Here is a 13,258-nt window from a genome sequence, read left to right as displayed (position 1 = left end):
GTAACCATCCGACTTGACTTCAGCTGAGGTCATGATCCCAGGGTCGTAGGATTGAGCTTCTCCATCGGGTTCTGTGCTGACAGCATGGAGCCTGCTTGGGATTCTCTCTCTCTCCCCCCTTCTCTCTCTCTGCCCCTCCCCCACTCACACATGCTCTCTCTCTCTCTCTCAAAATAAATAAACATTAAAAAAAAAAAAAAAGCCCATGGCATCACAGAAGACATCATTTTGCGGAACTGCATCACAATGAAACCACCACACCAAGTCCTTACCATATTCCTACAGATCTCTACCCAGAATATTTTCTTCCTTGAAAACTATGGTGTCCACTCATGGTTGGCTTCCCATCTTAGTCCCATACTTAGACTGGGCATGAGGGGGTCTCTGAACTGGGTCCTCCTCTGGCCATGCCCTCCTCACTAGGCAAGGTGCTTCCTCCTCAAGATCATGCGGAGGGCTCAGACACCAGAGCTCCCGCCCAAATGGCTTTGTTTTCAGGTCCACGTAAGCCCCTTCCCTGGCTCACTCACCCTGAGGACATACTGCAACGCTGTGTGAGCAACCCTGGCCTAAAGGGTTTGCCTGTACAGGCTGGGTATTCCCACAAGGAGGCGACAGCACACAACACAGGGTGGGAGGTGTGGCAGACCAGCACCCACTCCTTCCTGAGCCACCATGTTACCGCGTTGTAGAGGTGAATTCTGAGTTCAGGATTCTAACTCCGAGCCCAGCTCTCTGGGCCATTATAAAGGGTATTTGAGACGGGAGGAGAACGCCCCCGGCATCCTCCAGTAGACCGATGTTTGCTGGTTTGTCTCCACACCCAGATGTAATGCAGGGGAAGGCGCCTGTGTGTTCCCACCTGACACGTTCGGCATGGAGATTCAGGCACTGCCCCATAGGCCTGGGACTTCTGGGGGAGGCTGCAGACCGAGTGGAGGGCAGGGCTGACAGACAGAGATCCGGTGGTCCCAGTGGGCCATTCATTCTACTAGGCTTGCACCTGAGCACTATCTCAGGGAGTGAGGGGAGTCCCTAAGAAGGCAGACCTCCTGGGGCCCGTGACGTGCCACACCACCCCGAAGATCACCGAACCTCATCAGTGTCTCAGAGGCCCCTGTGCGGCATTCCCAACAGAAGGACCTTCCAGTCACGCGGACTCGTAACCTCGCCAGGCAGTTCAGGCAACAGGTCTGGTCATGAGGCCTGTCTGCCTGTCCACTCCACAGAGCCCAAGCCAGCCTGTCCGTGTTTGTGCACGGACCTTGGCTCTGGTCTCTGGAGGGCAACGGGACACTGTGGTTTCCTCTCTGCAGTGTCTCGGTCCCTGTCAACAGCCATGCTGGCGGAACCACTTCTCTCCCACGTCCAGGAGCTGAATTCGAGTCCCCCTGCAAGTTGTGGGCAATCCACCCTAATTACTGCAGCTCCTCGTGATAAGAGCTGATGTGTGGGACAGAAAGCCTGTTGCCTATTCTGCTTCAAGAATGGCCTGGCTTTTCTTAGATCGCTGTATTTCCATACACATTTTAGAATTCGACAAATTCCACCAAAAAAAAAAAAAAAAAAAGTGGGGGAGGTAATCTGTTAGGATTTTGATTAAGTTGCATCACATCCAATCAGTTTAAGTAGAAATGGTATCTTTGCGATCCTGAACGTTCCATCCCCGGGGGTGGTACCTCCCCTCCCCAAACTGTCATCTGTAATTGTCTTCCAACATTTTCTCTGAAAAGATCTTGCTCATCATTGCTTTAATTTATTCGTAAACACTTGTAATATTCTTGAATATATCTGATATTTAAAACACATCTTTCCCTTTCTCTTGTCCTCTAACTATAGGAAGAAACAACTGATTTTTATATATTGTGCACCTGCAAAACACTTTATATGATTTAATGATTTATCTCAAAGTTATGTTTTAATTTCATATATAGAAGCATATCATCTGGGACTGGTAAAAATTTTTCCTTCCATTACCTATTTTTTTTGTTATATCTCTTTTTTCCTTATTTTTCTTGCTTTACTGCACTGGCCATGACCTTCAGTGGGCCTGTCTTCTTCCCAGAAAGGGAAACATTTCAGTATTTCACCATTGAGTATTTTTTAAATAACAACTTTGTGGAGATATAACTTACAAACCATAAAAGTCACCTTTTTAAAGTATACAATTCAGTGGTTTTTAGTGCATTCCTAGTGGGGAGCCATCCCACTGCCTACTTTTGACACACTGTAGTCACCCCATAAGACATACTCCGTTTCCCCTGACACTCTCACCTACTCCCTCCCTTCATGGACGGGCTTGTCCTGGACATTTCATGTGAATGGAATCATACCGTTTGTGTCCTCTCACAAGTGTCTTTGCACGGAGCGGTGTGTTTTTGAGGTTCCTCTACACAGCAGGTATCAACGCTTTATTCCTTTTTACTACCGAGTAATATTCCACCGGGTGGATGGACATTTTATTCATCCATTCATCAGCTGATGGACATTTGGGTTGTTTTCACATGTTGGCTGTTATGAACAGTGTAGCAATGAAATTAGAAATTCATGTGTAAGTTTTCATGTAGCTATATATTCCCACTTCTCTTGGGTATGTAGCTAAAAGTGGAAGTGTGTGTTTTGCAGACACTGTCAGACTAAGGAATTTCTTCCATTTCTAGTATGTGAAAGCCTTATTTCACTCTCCTTTAAACATTAACATGACGGGGCGTGTGGGTGGCTCAGTGAGTTAAGTGTCTGATTCTTGACTTCAGCTCAGGTCACGACCTCACTGTCATGAGATCGAGCCCTGCCTTGGGCCTCTTGCTGGGTGTAGGGCCTGAGATCCTCTCTCCCCTGCCTCTCCCCCATGCACACACATGCTCTCTCTCAAGAAAACAAAACAAAACACATAAACATGATCATATAATGTCTTTTTTTGCTGTTGTTATTTTTTGCTTGTTTTTTGTTTGTTCGGGTTTTATTCTTAAATCAACCAGGTATTTCTTGAATAAGCCCAATGTAGTCATGATGTATTATCCTATTTATATATTGCTGGATTTTACTTTTGTGAATCTATGTTCAGTAGTGAGCCTGATCTATAATTTTCCTTTTCTATACTACCCTTGTTGGGTTGTTGTATGGTTATGCCTTAAAACACTATTCAGGGGGCACCTGAGTGGCTGAGTCAGTTGAGCGTCCGACTTCGGCTCAGGTCATGATCTCGTGGTCCTGTGAGTTCGAGCTCTACATCGGGCTCTGTGCTGACAGCTCAGAGCCTGGAGCCTGCTTCGGATTCTGTGTCTCCCTCTCTCTCTGCCCCTCCCCTGCTCACGATCTGTCCCTCTCTGTCTCAAAAATATATAAACATTAAAAAAAATTAAAAAAACTACTGCTCAATAAAATTTGTTGATGAGTAATATAGGCCTGTGGTATTCTTTGTGGGAAGGTTCGAAACTATGAATTTGACTCCCTTAATAGTCACAGACAATTCAGATTTTCTGTTTCTTCTTATGGCAGTTTCATAGTTGTATTTGCTAGGAATTGTCACATCATCTAAATTGGCTGGCATAATGTCGATAATATGCTCTTGTGTTCTTATTTATTTATATCTTTTTAGAGAGAGAGAGAGAGAGAGAGAGACTGAGCGCACAAGCAGGGGAGAGGGGCAGAGGGAGCGAGTGAGAATCCCAAGCAGATTCCACGCTCAGTGTGCAGCCTGATGCGGGGCCCGAACCCACACCCTGGTATCATGACCTGAGCCAAGATCAAGAGATGGACGCTCAACTGACTGAGCCCCGCAGGTGGTCCTCCTCTTAGGTTCTTTTAACTGCTCTCAGAATCTATACTGACAGCATTTTCAAGTCCTCACACTGGTAACCTACACTCTTCCTCTTTGTTCCCGAATCTGACTTGCTACCGACTTTATTAGGTTTATTTAAAAAAAAATCCAGCTTTTGGCATTGTAAATCTTGTCTGCTGCATGGGTGTTTTCTATTTCATTGACAGTTTTGCTTCTTGGCATTTCTGGTGGTCTCCCCAAAGGCATAAAGCTACCCAGGACCTCTGAGGTCTGCTGTGCTCAGGGTCTCATTTTTTTTTTTTTTTTTAAATGCATCGCCAGGGGCAACCGGATGGCTCAGTCAGTTGAGTGTCCAACTTCAGCTCAGGTCATGATCCTGTGGCTCATGAGTTTGAGCCCCGCATTGGGCTCTGTGCTGTCAGCATAGAGCTTGGAGCTGCTTCGGATCCTCTGACCCCTCTCTCTGCCCCTCCCCTGCTTGTGTGTGTGTGTGTGTGTGTGTGTGTGTGTGTGTGTGTGCGCGCGTGCACATGCACAGAAGCGTGCTCTCTCTCTCAAATATAAATAGAAAAACATTAAAAAAAAAAACACCTACAATGGTGATTTCAAAATGTTTTTATAGTGATCAAACTTTTCCGGTCTTTGATGGTAAGGTTCAGAGAGTCACCCAACCTGCCAATATTTGGTACAGAAAACTGATTTACAACTGTGCTGTAAAAATTCATGGCACTTGCATGTATTTGCATTAACTATTCCGGAGCATGAAAATCATTTTAAAAATAAAGTGACAGAGAGGGGCGCCTGGGTGGCTCAGTCAGTTAAGCATCCAACTTCAGCTCAGGTCACGATCTCATACTCCGTGAGTTTGAGCCCCGTGTTGGGCTCTGTGCTGACAGCTCGAGGCCTGGAGCCTGCTTCAGATTCTGTGTCTCCCTCTCTCTGACCCTCCCCCATTCATGCTCTCTGTCTCAAAAATAAATAAACATTAAAAAAAAAATAAAGTGACAGAGAAATGGGCATTCTGTGTATTTATGGTGGGAGTACACACATTACAGGACCTTTGTAGAAGCACGCACCAAAACTCGAAGGATAAACTGTCCAAACACCCGTTGACCACATCACAGCACATTCCCACATCAGCACTGCCCGTAAATGTACCCCTTCCAGGGGGCAAGTCGGTGACAACAGATGGAACAACCATCACGCCCAGTGGTGTGAAGTGGCCGAAGGCACTTGTGGCACGGGGCGGGCGTCACAACAGCCTGAGGAGGCAACACCCATTTCTGAGAAGAGCTTCTTTAAACCTGTCAACAAGTAGCTTTATCTTTGAAGTTGTTGCATGGGAAGCAACCACACCCATATAAGAAAAACTAACTCATCGGTATCCCACAGCCAGGGGTAAAAACACTGAAAAGGTGACCTTACTCAAACATGTGTTCTGGAGGCTGAACCCACAGCAGCCACGCTTGTGGCCCAGGCGCTGGGGGACCCACTCACACCTGCGTGGTGACAGACACCAAGCCGCAGAGCAGCTGTCAGGGCCAAGTCTCAGGACACAGTTATGGCTGCAGTAATACAGGGGAGGAGACCTCGAATACCAGGATTTTCCATGTACTATGTGGTTAAAATAGTTTCTGCGGAAGGATTCACATAACAGTCCATGAAGCCACAAAGTCAGAGCGGGGACCTCAGAAACCAGAGTCCTGTCTCTGCGATGCTGTCAGACTTGGCGTCCGTAACTCCTGCCTTTACACTGCTACTTTAATTTACTTCTCATTGTTTAAATTCTTTTTAATACTTTTTTTCCCCTGATCTGGTTATGAAAGGCTAAAAATGTTATAAAAGGACATATTACATAGTAAAACCCCTGCATAATTCCATCACTCAGAGATAACCATTATCAACAGTCTGTTATTTATTCCTTGTTTATTCCTTCCTGTCTGTTCTCCAGGAAGGTGCTACACTGTATACATTATTAGAAGGTAAGATAATACAGCACGTGTACTGTTTTGACATTTCTTTTTTCTTCTTGGTACATTGTGGACAACTTTGCCAACCGGTGTAACAGTTACTTGTCTCTCTACCAGCTTAGGGCAGTCCACTGTTCCCTGTCAATATACTAGTGGGTTAATGCCTTCCCTTTTATGTTACAATGTTTCCAAGTACTTTCCTGGATGCACAGATGTACAGTTAAAGATGTTTCTATAATGGATCCCAAGGAGTCAAATGCTAGGACAACAAACCGCTACAAAGAGTGTAAAGGTTTCTGTTTGTCTTAAACACTGTCCAACAGTGAGTTCATCAACATTATTTTCCCTCCCCAAACAGTGTATTTCAACAAATCAGGTGCCCCCCGCCGCCCGCCTTTTTTTTTTTTTTTTAAAGAGAAGCTTCAGATTGACAGCAAAACAGAGAGGGAGGTACAGAGAGGTTTTCCATACATTCCCCATCCACCCCTTATATGTGACCTCATCTATTACCAACACCCCCCACTAGCGTGGTACATTTGTTGCTACTGATAAGCCTGTAGTGACATATACTAATCACCCAAGCCTGAGGTTCACTCTTGGTGGTGCACATTCTATGGGTCTGGATAAATGTATGACGACATGTATCCACTATTATGATCATACAGGGTAGTTTCCCTGCCTTCACAGTTCTCCGTGCTCTATTCATCCCTCCCTCTGGCCTAATCCCTGGCAACCACTGATGTTTTACTGTTTCCACAGTTTTGTCTTTTCCAGAATGTCATATAGTTGGAATTGTATAGTATGCAACATTTCAGACTGACTTCTTTCACTAGTAATGTACATTTAAGGTTCCTTCAATGGTTTTTCATGGCTTGATAAGAGTATTTCCTCTTAGCATTGAAAAATATTCCATTGTCTGGATGGATCACAGTTAATTTACTCGTTCACCTACTGAAGGGCATCTTGGATGCTTCCAAGTGTTGGCACTGTGAATAAAGCTGATGTAAACATCTGTGTGCAGGTTTTTGTGTGGACATAAGTTTTCAACTCATTTGGGTAAATACCAAGGAGCAGGACTGCTGGGTCACAGATTAAGAGTATGTTTAGTTTTCTAAGAAACGTCACACTGTCTTCCCACATGGCCGCGCCATTTTGGATTCCTACCAGCAAGGAATGAGAGTTCCTATTGCTCCACATCCTCGCTCGCATATGGTGTTGTCGGTGTTTTGGATTTTTGCCATTCTAGTAAGTGTGTAGTGGTATCACACTGTTGTTTAATCTCTAAAGCCCTTTTCTTCTCTGATTGTGTGTGAGCGTTTTTGGGAAGGAAGGTGGGGTCCTATCTCTAATAGGGGAATCTTCCCAAATGTTTCGTAATCCTGAGCTATCTGCTCATGACTAACAGTATAGGGTTAAAATGCTGACCAAAACATATCAGTGGGGATGATCAATTTTGTCTTTATAGTGGGTTGTGCCAGTGGTGAGCTTAGATTCTGAACATGGGGGTTCCTGCTCCACCAGCCACCCAAGCCCAGTGGATGAGAACACAGGTTCAGTTTAGGGGCAGATGCCTAATACTCACAACAAATGATGGAGACATCCGGAGGACTGGGGTCATCTAACCTGCTACTCTTAAGTGCAGTCTCTAACAAACGTCACCATTCACAGCATTTGGAATTTCTAAACCTGTGGGGAACACCCACAGAGCTATCCTGTCCCATACACTTGGGCTGCAGTGTTATCTGTCAGAGTCTCTGTGCCTTTAATCTTTAAGGAATTTCTCAACATTTCTTCTAATAGTACTAATTATTTTGCATATATATACATATATATGTAGTTTATTTTAAGGAATTTGGATGGCCCACGTGTGTAGTCAATTATCTTGATTTGATCTACCCAGGTCATTTTAAGATTCTGGAAAAACAAAAATGTAGCTCTTCTCTGTCAGAAAATTTAAACACCTGATGTAGAATAGTAAGAATTTAAAAATAGCCACTAAATAATTCCCTAGTCTGTGACAGGCACTTCACATAGGGTATTCATTGCATTGGCAGGGTAGGTATTATCATCCCAGTTGTACAGAAGGATAAAGTTTAATCAGAAACAACAGTAACTCATCCAAGGTCCCCATAAGCAGCAGTGTGAGCCTGGAACCCTGACCGCTCTCTGACCTGCTCATTTGTAGATAGAAAAAACTGAGGCCAAAGTAGACAACCAATTCGCCAGAGTAACCATCATCAGAAGGCTCAAAGCTCCTTTGCACATTTTCTCCTTATTGCTTCAAGGCTGGAAGTTACATAATTTCAGTGACATTAATATGTAACAGCTCTGTGCTTTGTTAACAAGGCTGCCTGCAGACTGGGGGAGCAGGCAGAGGACAGCGAGTTAACCCCACTAAAGGCATCCCAGGAATGCACGGTCCTCCACGTGGCAACAATGGCGTCTCTGTAGTCTGGTAAAGCTCAAGGGGTACCGTGGAGGCTGGTGTGAACTTAGAGGGACACCACATACTTCTTAATGAGCCTCTACTGCTCCTCCGGTTTCTCTCCCCCTGCCTCTGCTTTCTGCTTCTGCTGTGATTGAGAACAAATATTTCCCTTGGTAACCGTCTTCCCTGGTTACTCTCTTGGCGGCTCTGCACAAAGATCTGAAAGGCATTTGTTCCCAAGGGAAGCAGTGATTTTCGATTTTACTAAGAAGTCAGCTAGCATTTCTCAACATTCCTCTCTTTCCTTGTTTTAAAGAAAGCTCTGGTTTTGTTTCATTTTCAGCCGGAGACTTTAATGACACCAAGCAGAACCTACTTAGTTTAGAATTTCAGGTAAAAGCTTAAAATTTTAAGTTTCTACTAAGGCATGTGGAATGGTTTTAATATTTGGGTGTTTTATGTTGCAAATGTGTTTAACACTTGAGGAAATTAGCTCTTACTAATAGATTTTAGAAGTTTAAAGTGTACATTATGCTGCTTACTTGTTTTTTTTTTCAGGATGAATACTTCCCAAGTATTTTGAACTTTTACAGAATTAGGATTAAAGATACTTTTGTAAGTTTAAATATAATTTACATGCTCAACAGTAGTAGAAGTTGGTTTGACAATTACATTCTCAATTTTTAAAACCTAAAAGAACATAAAGTATTAATTAAAAATGTTTTTCATTTTCAGCCTGTTGAGTGACGTTAAAAGGGACAACAGACATTTCATGGCTTTGTGTAGAAGTTTAAAATTCTCAATGTTATTTTAAAAACTTACTTAAGACAGTGGATGAAAAACTTTAAATGGAGATAAACAATAAATTAACCAAGATTTACAGACAGTATTTAATGTTGGGATAAAACAAGAAGGGCTGGAAAGAAAAATGTACTTGATCAAAATAATACCTACTGTGATTTAGAGTACCATAAAATTTTAACTCTAGAAACGTATTTACTCAATTGCAAAGTTGCTTGTTAAAGTAAATATTAAACGCAATGCAAAATTTTATAAATCACTGAAAATAACAAAGGCCTAGGTATCAATTATAAATTAAAAAAAATTTTTTTATTGATTTTGAGAGAGAGACAGAGAGAGTGAGAGCGAGGGAGAGGCAGAGAGAGAGGGAGATACAGAATCCAAAGCAGGCCCCAGGCTCTAAGCTGTCATCACAGAGCCTGACGCAGAGCTTGAACCCACCAACTGTGAGATCGTGACCTGAGCTGAAAGTGGGACGCTTAATTGACTGAGCCACCCAGGCACCCTGACATTGATTATAAAATTGGCAATGAAAGACTATTTCATAAAACTTATTTAAAATTTTAATGAGACTATTTAGATCCTGATTTTGTTAAAATTAAGATAGCTCTGAAAATTTATTTCTGTACATGTGTATTTAGGTTTCTGGATGAAAGTGAGCCAATTCTGGGGGGTAAAGAGAAAGACTCCGGGAGGTAAGTCCAGGGGGGGGCCCTGGGGTGAGCAAGCCCAGGCCTGGTCCTGTCAAGCGAGTGTTTCCGGGAGGACAAGGGGCCGCCCGGGTGCTGGAGACCCTCTTGGGCGTCCTCCTAAACCCCGTCCAGGGCCGGACTAAACTTGCACCTGGTTCAAGACGGGGCGTCCGCACAGACGGCTGTTAATGCAGGACAATGTCCATGAATTCTCACGTAGAGCACAGTGCCCACGCTCTCCACCAGAGCCACGTCCCTGGCCCCTCCTGCTGCCCCCATCCTGGCTCTTGGCCCAGCCCACATACTGCCTCCTCCGTTCCCTGCTCTCTGAAACGACTCCTCCAGGGTCCATTGCCCATTGGCGAAGGGATTGCTCCTTTCATGACTTTTCATGTTAGTTCTACTAAAACAAAGCAGATCACAAAAACTGGTTCCAATGTAGCTCCAATTCAATGACGTCCGGTAGAGGTTCTGAAGAGGCTGCAGTAATTAGTGGACATACATACTGAACACAAGTCTGCATGCTGAGGCTGGCGAACAGGACAACCTTGGCGGTGGCTATGTGTGGGGGGCCATCAGCCCAAGGAGGAGAACCCCCTCCTTCAGGCCTCAGGCAGAAGAAGAGCAGGAGAATGAGGCTGCACTGGGGGAAGAGGACAAAGAGGAAGGCAGAGGCACAGTAAAGGACAGCTTGTGTGCAAAAGACAGATGGCCTTAGGCTAAAAGATCCCAAGAAGGATAAACAAAAAACAACCCTACACATTATAGTAAAACTTCTGAATATTAAAGAGGAGTTGAAAATATGAAAAAAAAACTTCCATAGAGAGAGGGAAAAAAAAAAAAAGATTTCTCACAAAGAGATAAGATCCAGATTTGGGTTAGATTCTCATCAGTAACAGCAGATATAAGAAGTAAATAGAGGGGTGCCTGGGTGGCTCAGTCGGTTAAGTGTCCGACTTCGGCTCAGATCATAATCTCACGGTTCCTGGGTTCGAGCCCCATGTTGGGCTCTGTGCTGACAGCTCAGAGCCTGGAGCCTGCTTCGGATTCTGTCTCCCTCCCTCTCTGCTCCTCACCTGCTTGCAATCTCTCTCTCTCTCTCTCTCTCTCTCTCTCTCTCTCTCTCAAGAATAAACAAACATTAAAAAAAAAACAAAAAAAAAAAGTGAAAATGGACAACAGCTATAAAGTTTTGGAAGAAAAGGACTGAAATTATTCTATTTCCAATTAACCAATGATATTTTCTGACACAAGATTTCAAAATTTTTAAAACCCGAAACATTCTTTTAGAGAAAGAGGATTATTTTAACAGAAAATAAAAGTAATCTGAGGAAACTCCTGGTTCTGACAATAGCAGACTAAGGAATTCAGAACAAAAGCTGTTGAGAATAATTAGAATAGAGAGGGAAAAAGCAGGACTAATATTTGGGATAGAACTGAAACCAAATAGGTTTTAAACAACTTTTCTTCTGAAGGCATCTAGAAGGAGGGTCCAGAAGAGGCAGCAGAGAATTAAATGTAGCTTAATTTTTGTATTTAAAAAAAATTTTAGGGGCGCCTGGGTGGCGCAGTCGGTTAAGCGTCCGACTTCAGCCAGGTCACGATCTCACGGTCCGTGGGTTCGAGCCCCGCGTCGGGCTCTGGGCTGATGGCTCGGAGCCTGGAGCCTGTTTCCGATTCTGTGTCTCCCTCTCTCTCTGCCCCTCCCCCGTTCATGCTCTGTCTCTCTCTGTCCCAAAAATAAATAAAAAACATTGAAAAAAAAATTAAAAAAAAAATTTTAATGTTAATTTTTGAGAGAGAAAAAGAGAGCACGTGCGGGCGAGTGAATGGGGGAGGGGCAGAGAGAGAGACACAGAATCGGAAGCAAGCTCCAGGCTCCTAGCTGTCAGCACAGAGCCTGACATGGGGCTTGAACTCACGGCACCATGAGATCATGACCTTAGCCAAAGTTGGACGCTTAACTGAGTCACCCAGTCACCCCAAGAATTGGGTATAGCTTTAAAACAGCCTCAGCAGGCAAGAGAGAAATAAAGCCCTAGGAACGGGGCTACGCCGGCAGCAGGATGACAGGGAGGGCGATGCCAGTGAGGTCCCCTGCTCTGGTTTGGGACCCAGTGTGATCCATAAGCAGACATAGCAAGGCTCAGCTTCAGAACATGCAGTCTATAACTGGTAGTGCCCTCACCCTAATGCCTGAAGCAGATGTAAATCCTTCTGGGATAAGAATTTATCATTAAGGCTTCCAAGTATTTCCCTAATTTTTCATTATACAATATCTGGTGCTCAATCAAAAGCCATCAGGCATAGGAAGAAATAGCACAATGCGGCTATAATCCCAGGGAAATAAGACAACAGAAACAGATACATCAAGTGTTCAGAAAGTGGGAGTCTTCAGACATAGACTTTAGGAAGAATGTGATTAACATGTTCAAAAAGTAAAAGACAAGACTGAAAATTTCAGTGGAGAATCAGAAACCATGAGAAGAACTCACTGAAAACTCAAAAACAAAAATCCCACAGTAACAGAAACAAGGAAGTCAACGGACGTATTTAATAGTGGAAGAGAGAATTCATGAACTGTGACACAGGTTAAAAGCATAACCAGGACAATTCACAGGCAGACAGGGATAGAGACGACAAGAGAGGGTAGACGCACTGTAGACACCATGAGGAGGCCATCATGTCTACCAATGTGGCCCTAAACACACTCAGGACAGAAGTAGGAAAGTACTGGGTGGAGAGAAGGGCTGATGAGTCTCCAGGCCATAGATTCAAGAAGTGCTATAAATCCCAAAGGCGACAAAAACAAGAAAATCCTATCTATGTACCATACAGCAAAAGAGCTGAGCACCCAAGCCAAAGAGAAAATCTTAGATAAAGCAGCCAGCAGAAAAAGTTATTTAAAGGAGAAATAGGGGTGCCTGGGTGGCTCAGTCGGTTAAGCGTCCGACTTTGGCTCAGGTCATGATCTCGTGGTTTGTGGGTTTGAGCCCTGTCTCGGGCTCTGGGCTGAAAGCGTCAAGCCTGCTTTGGATCCTCTGTCCCTCTTTGTGCCCCTTCCCTGCTCACACAGGTTCTCTCTCTCTCTCAAAAATAAACACTTTTTTTTTTTAAAAAGGAGAAATAATCAGGTGGGCAGATGAATATTCAATCAAAATTAAGGAAACAAGAAGATGTTGGAATGAGATCTTCAAAATGCTGAAACAAAAAACTTGTCAACCTACAATTCCATGTCCAGCAAATGCATTCTTCCAGAATGACATAAAACATAAGTATTTTCAGATACACACACAAAAAGAAGTGGTCACCAGTAGTCCTGCATTAAAGGAATTACTAAAAAGTGTTCTTAAATCAGAAAGAATGGAACCCTGACAGAAGCCTGAAACCATGGGACGGAATGGGCAGAAAGAAAACAGTAAATGTTCAGGTGACTGTAACACAGGAGGTCCCAGCTGGGGCACGAGGATTCCCTCCATCGCCCAGCACATAAGGTGTGAAGACATTTCTGCTCGCCATGAGCGAAGGGAAGGTGCTGGCTGCATCTACTGGGCAGAGGCCAGGGGTGCTACTGAATATACAAATT

At 44.0% G+C, this 13,258-nt stretch overlaps 2 protein-coding genes across 12 annotated transcripts in view; one reads left to right on the top strand and one right to left on the bottom strand.

Moving 5' to 3' along the window:
* The window catches only part of CENPP (centromere protein P), a 230,375-nt gene that overhangs the window by 33,608 nt on the left and 183,509 nt on the right, over positions 1-13,258 (bottom strand). The window lies entirely within an intron of this gene.
* Positions 8,052-13,258, top strand: part of ECM2 (extracellular matrix protein 2) — a 33,661-nt gene continuing 28,454 nt past the window's right edge. The window contains exons 1-3 of one of the 4 annotated variants that reach the window (XM_011288207.4): positions 8,052-8,206; positions 8,523-8,572; positions 9,622-9,675. The gene's annotated coding sequence lies outside the window, so the exon portion shown is untranslated. The remainder of the gene's footprint in view (positions 8,207-8,522; positions 8,573-9,621; positions 9,676-13,258) is intronic. The other 3 variants (XM_006939006.5, XM_003995303.6, XM_006939007.5) reach the window with 3 other exon arrangements.

Source organism: Felis catus, chromosome D4, assembly GCF_018350175.1.
Source record: "Felis catus isolate Fca126 chromosome D4, F.catus_Fca126_mat1.0, whole genome shotgun sequence".
Lineage (NCBI taxonomy): Eukaryota > Metazoa > Chordata > Mammalia > Carnivora > Felidae > Felis > Felis catus.
The sequence above is the reverse complement of the archived record's forward strand: the minus strand, read 5'-3'. Positions and strand labels throughout refer to the sequence as shown.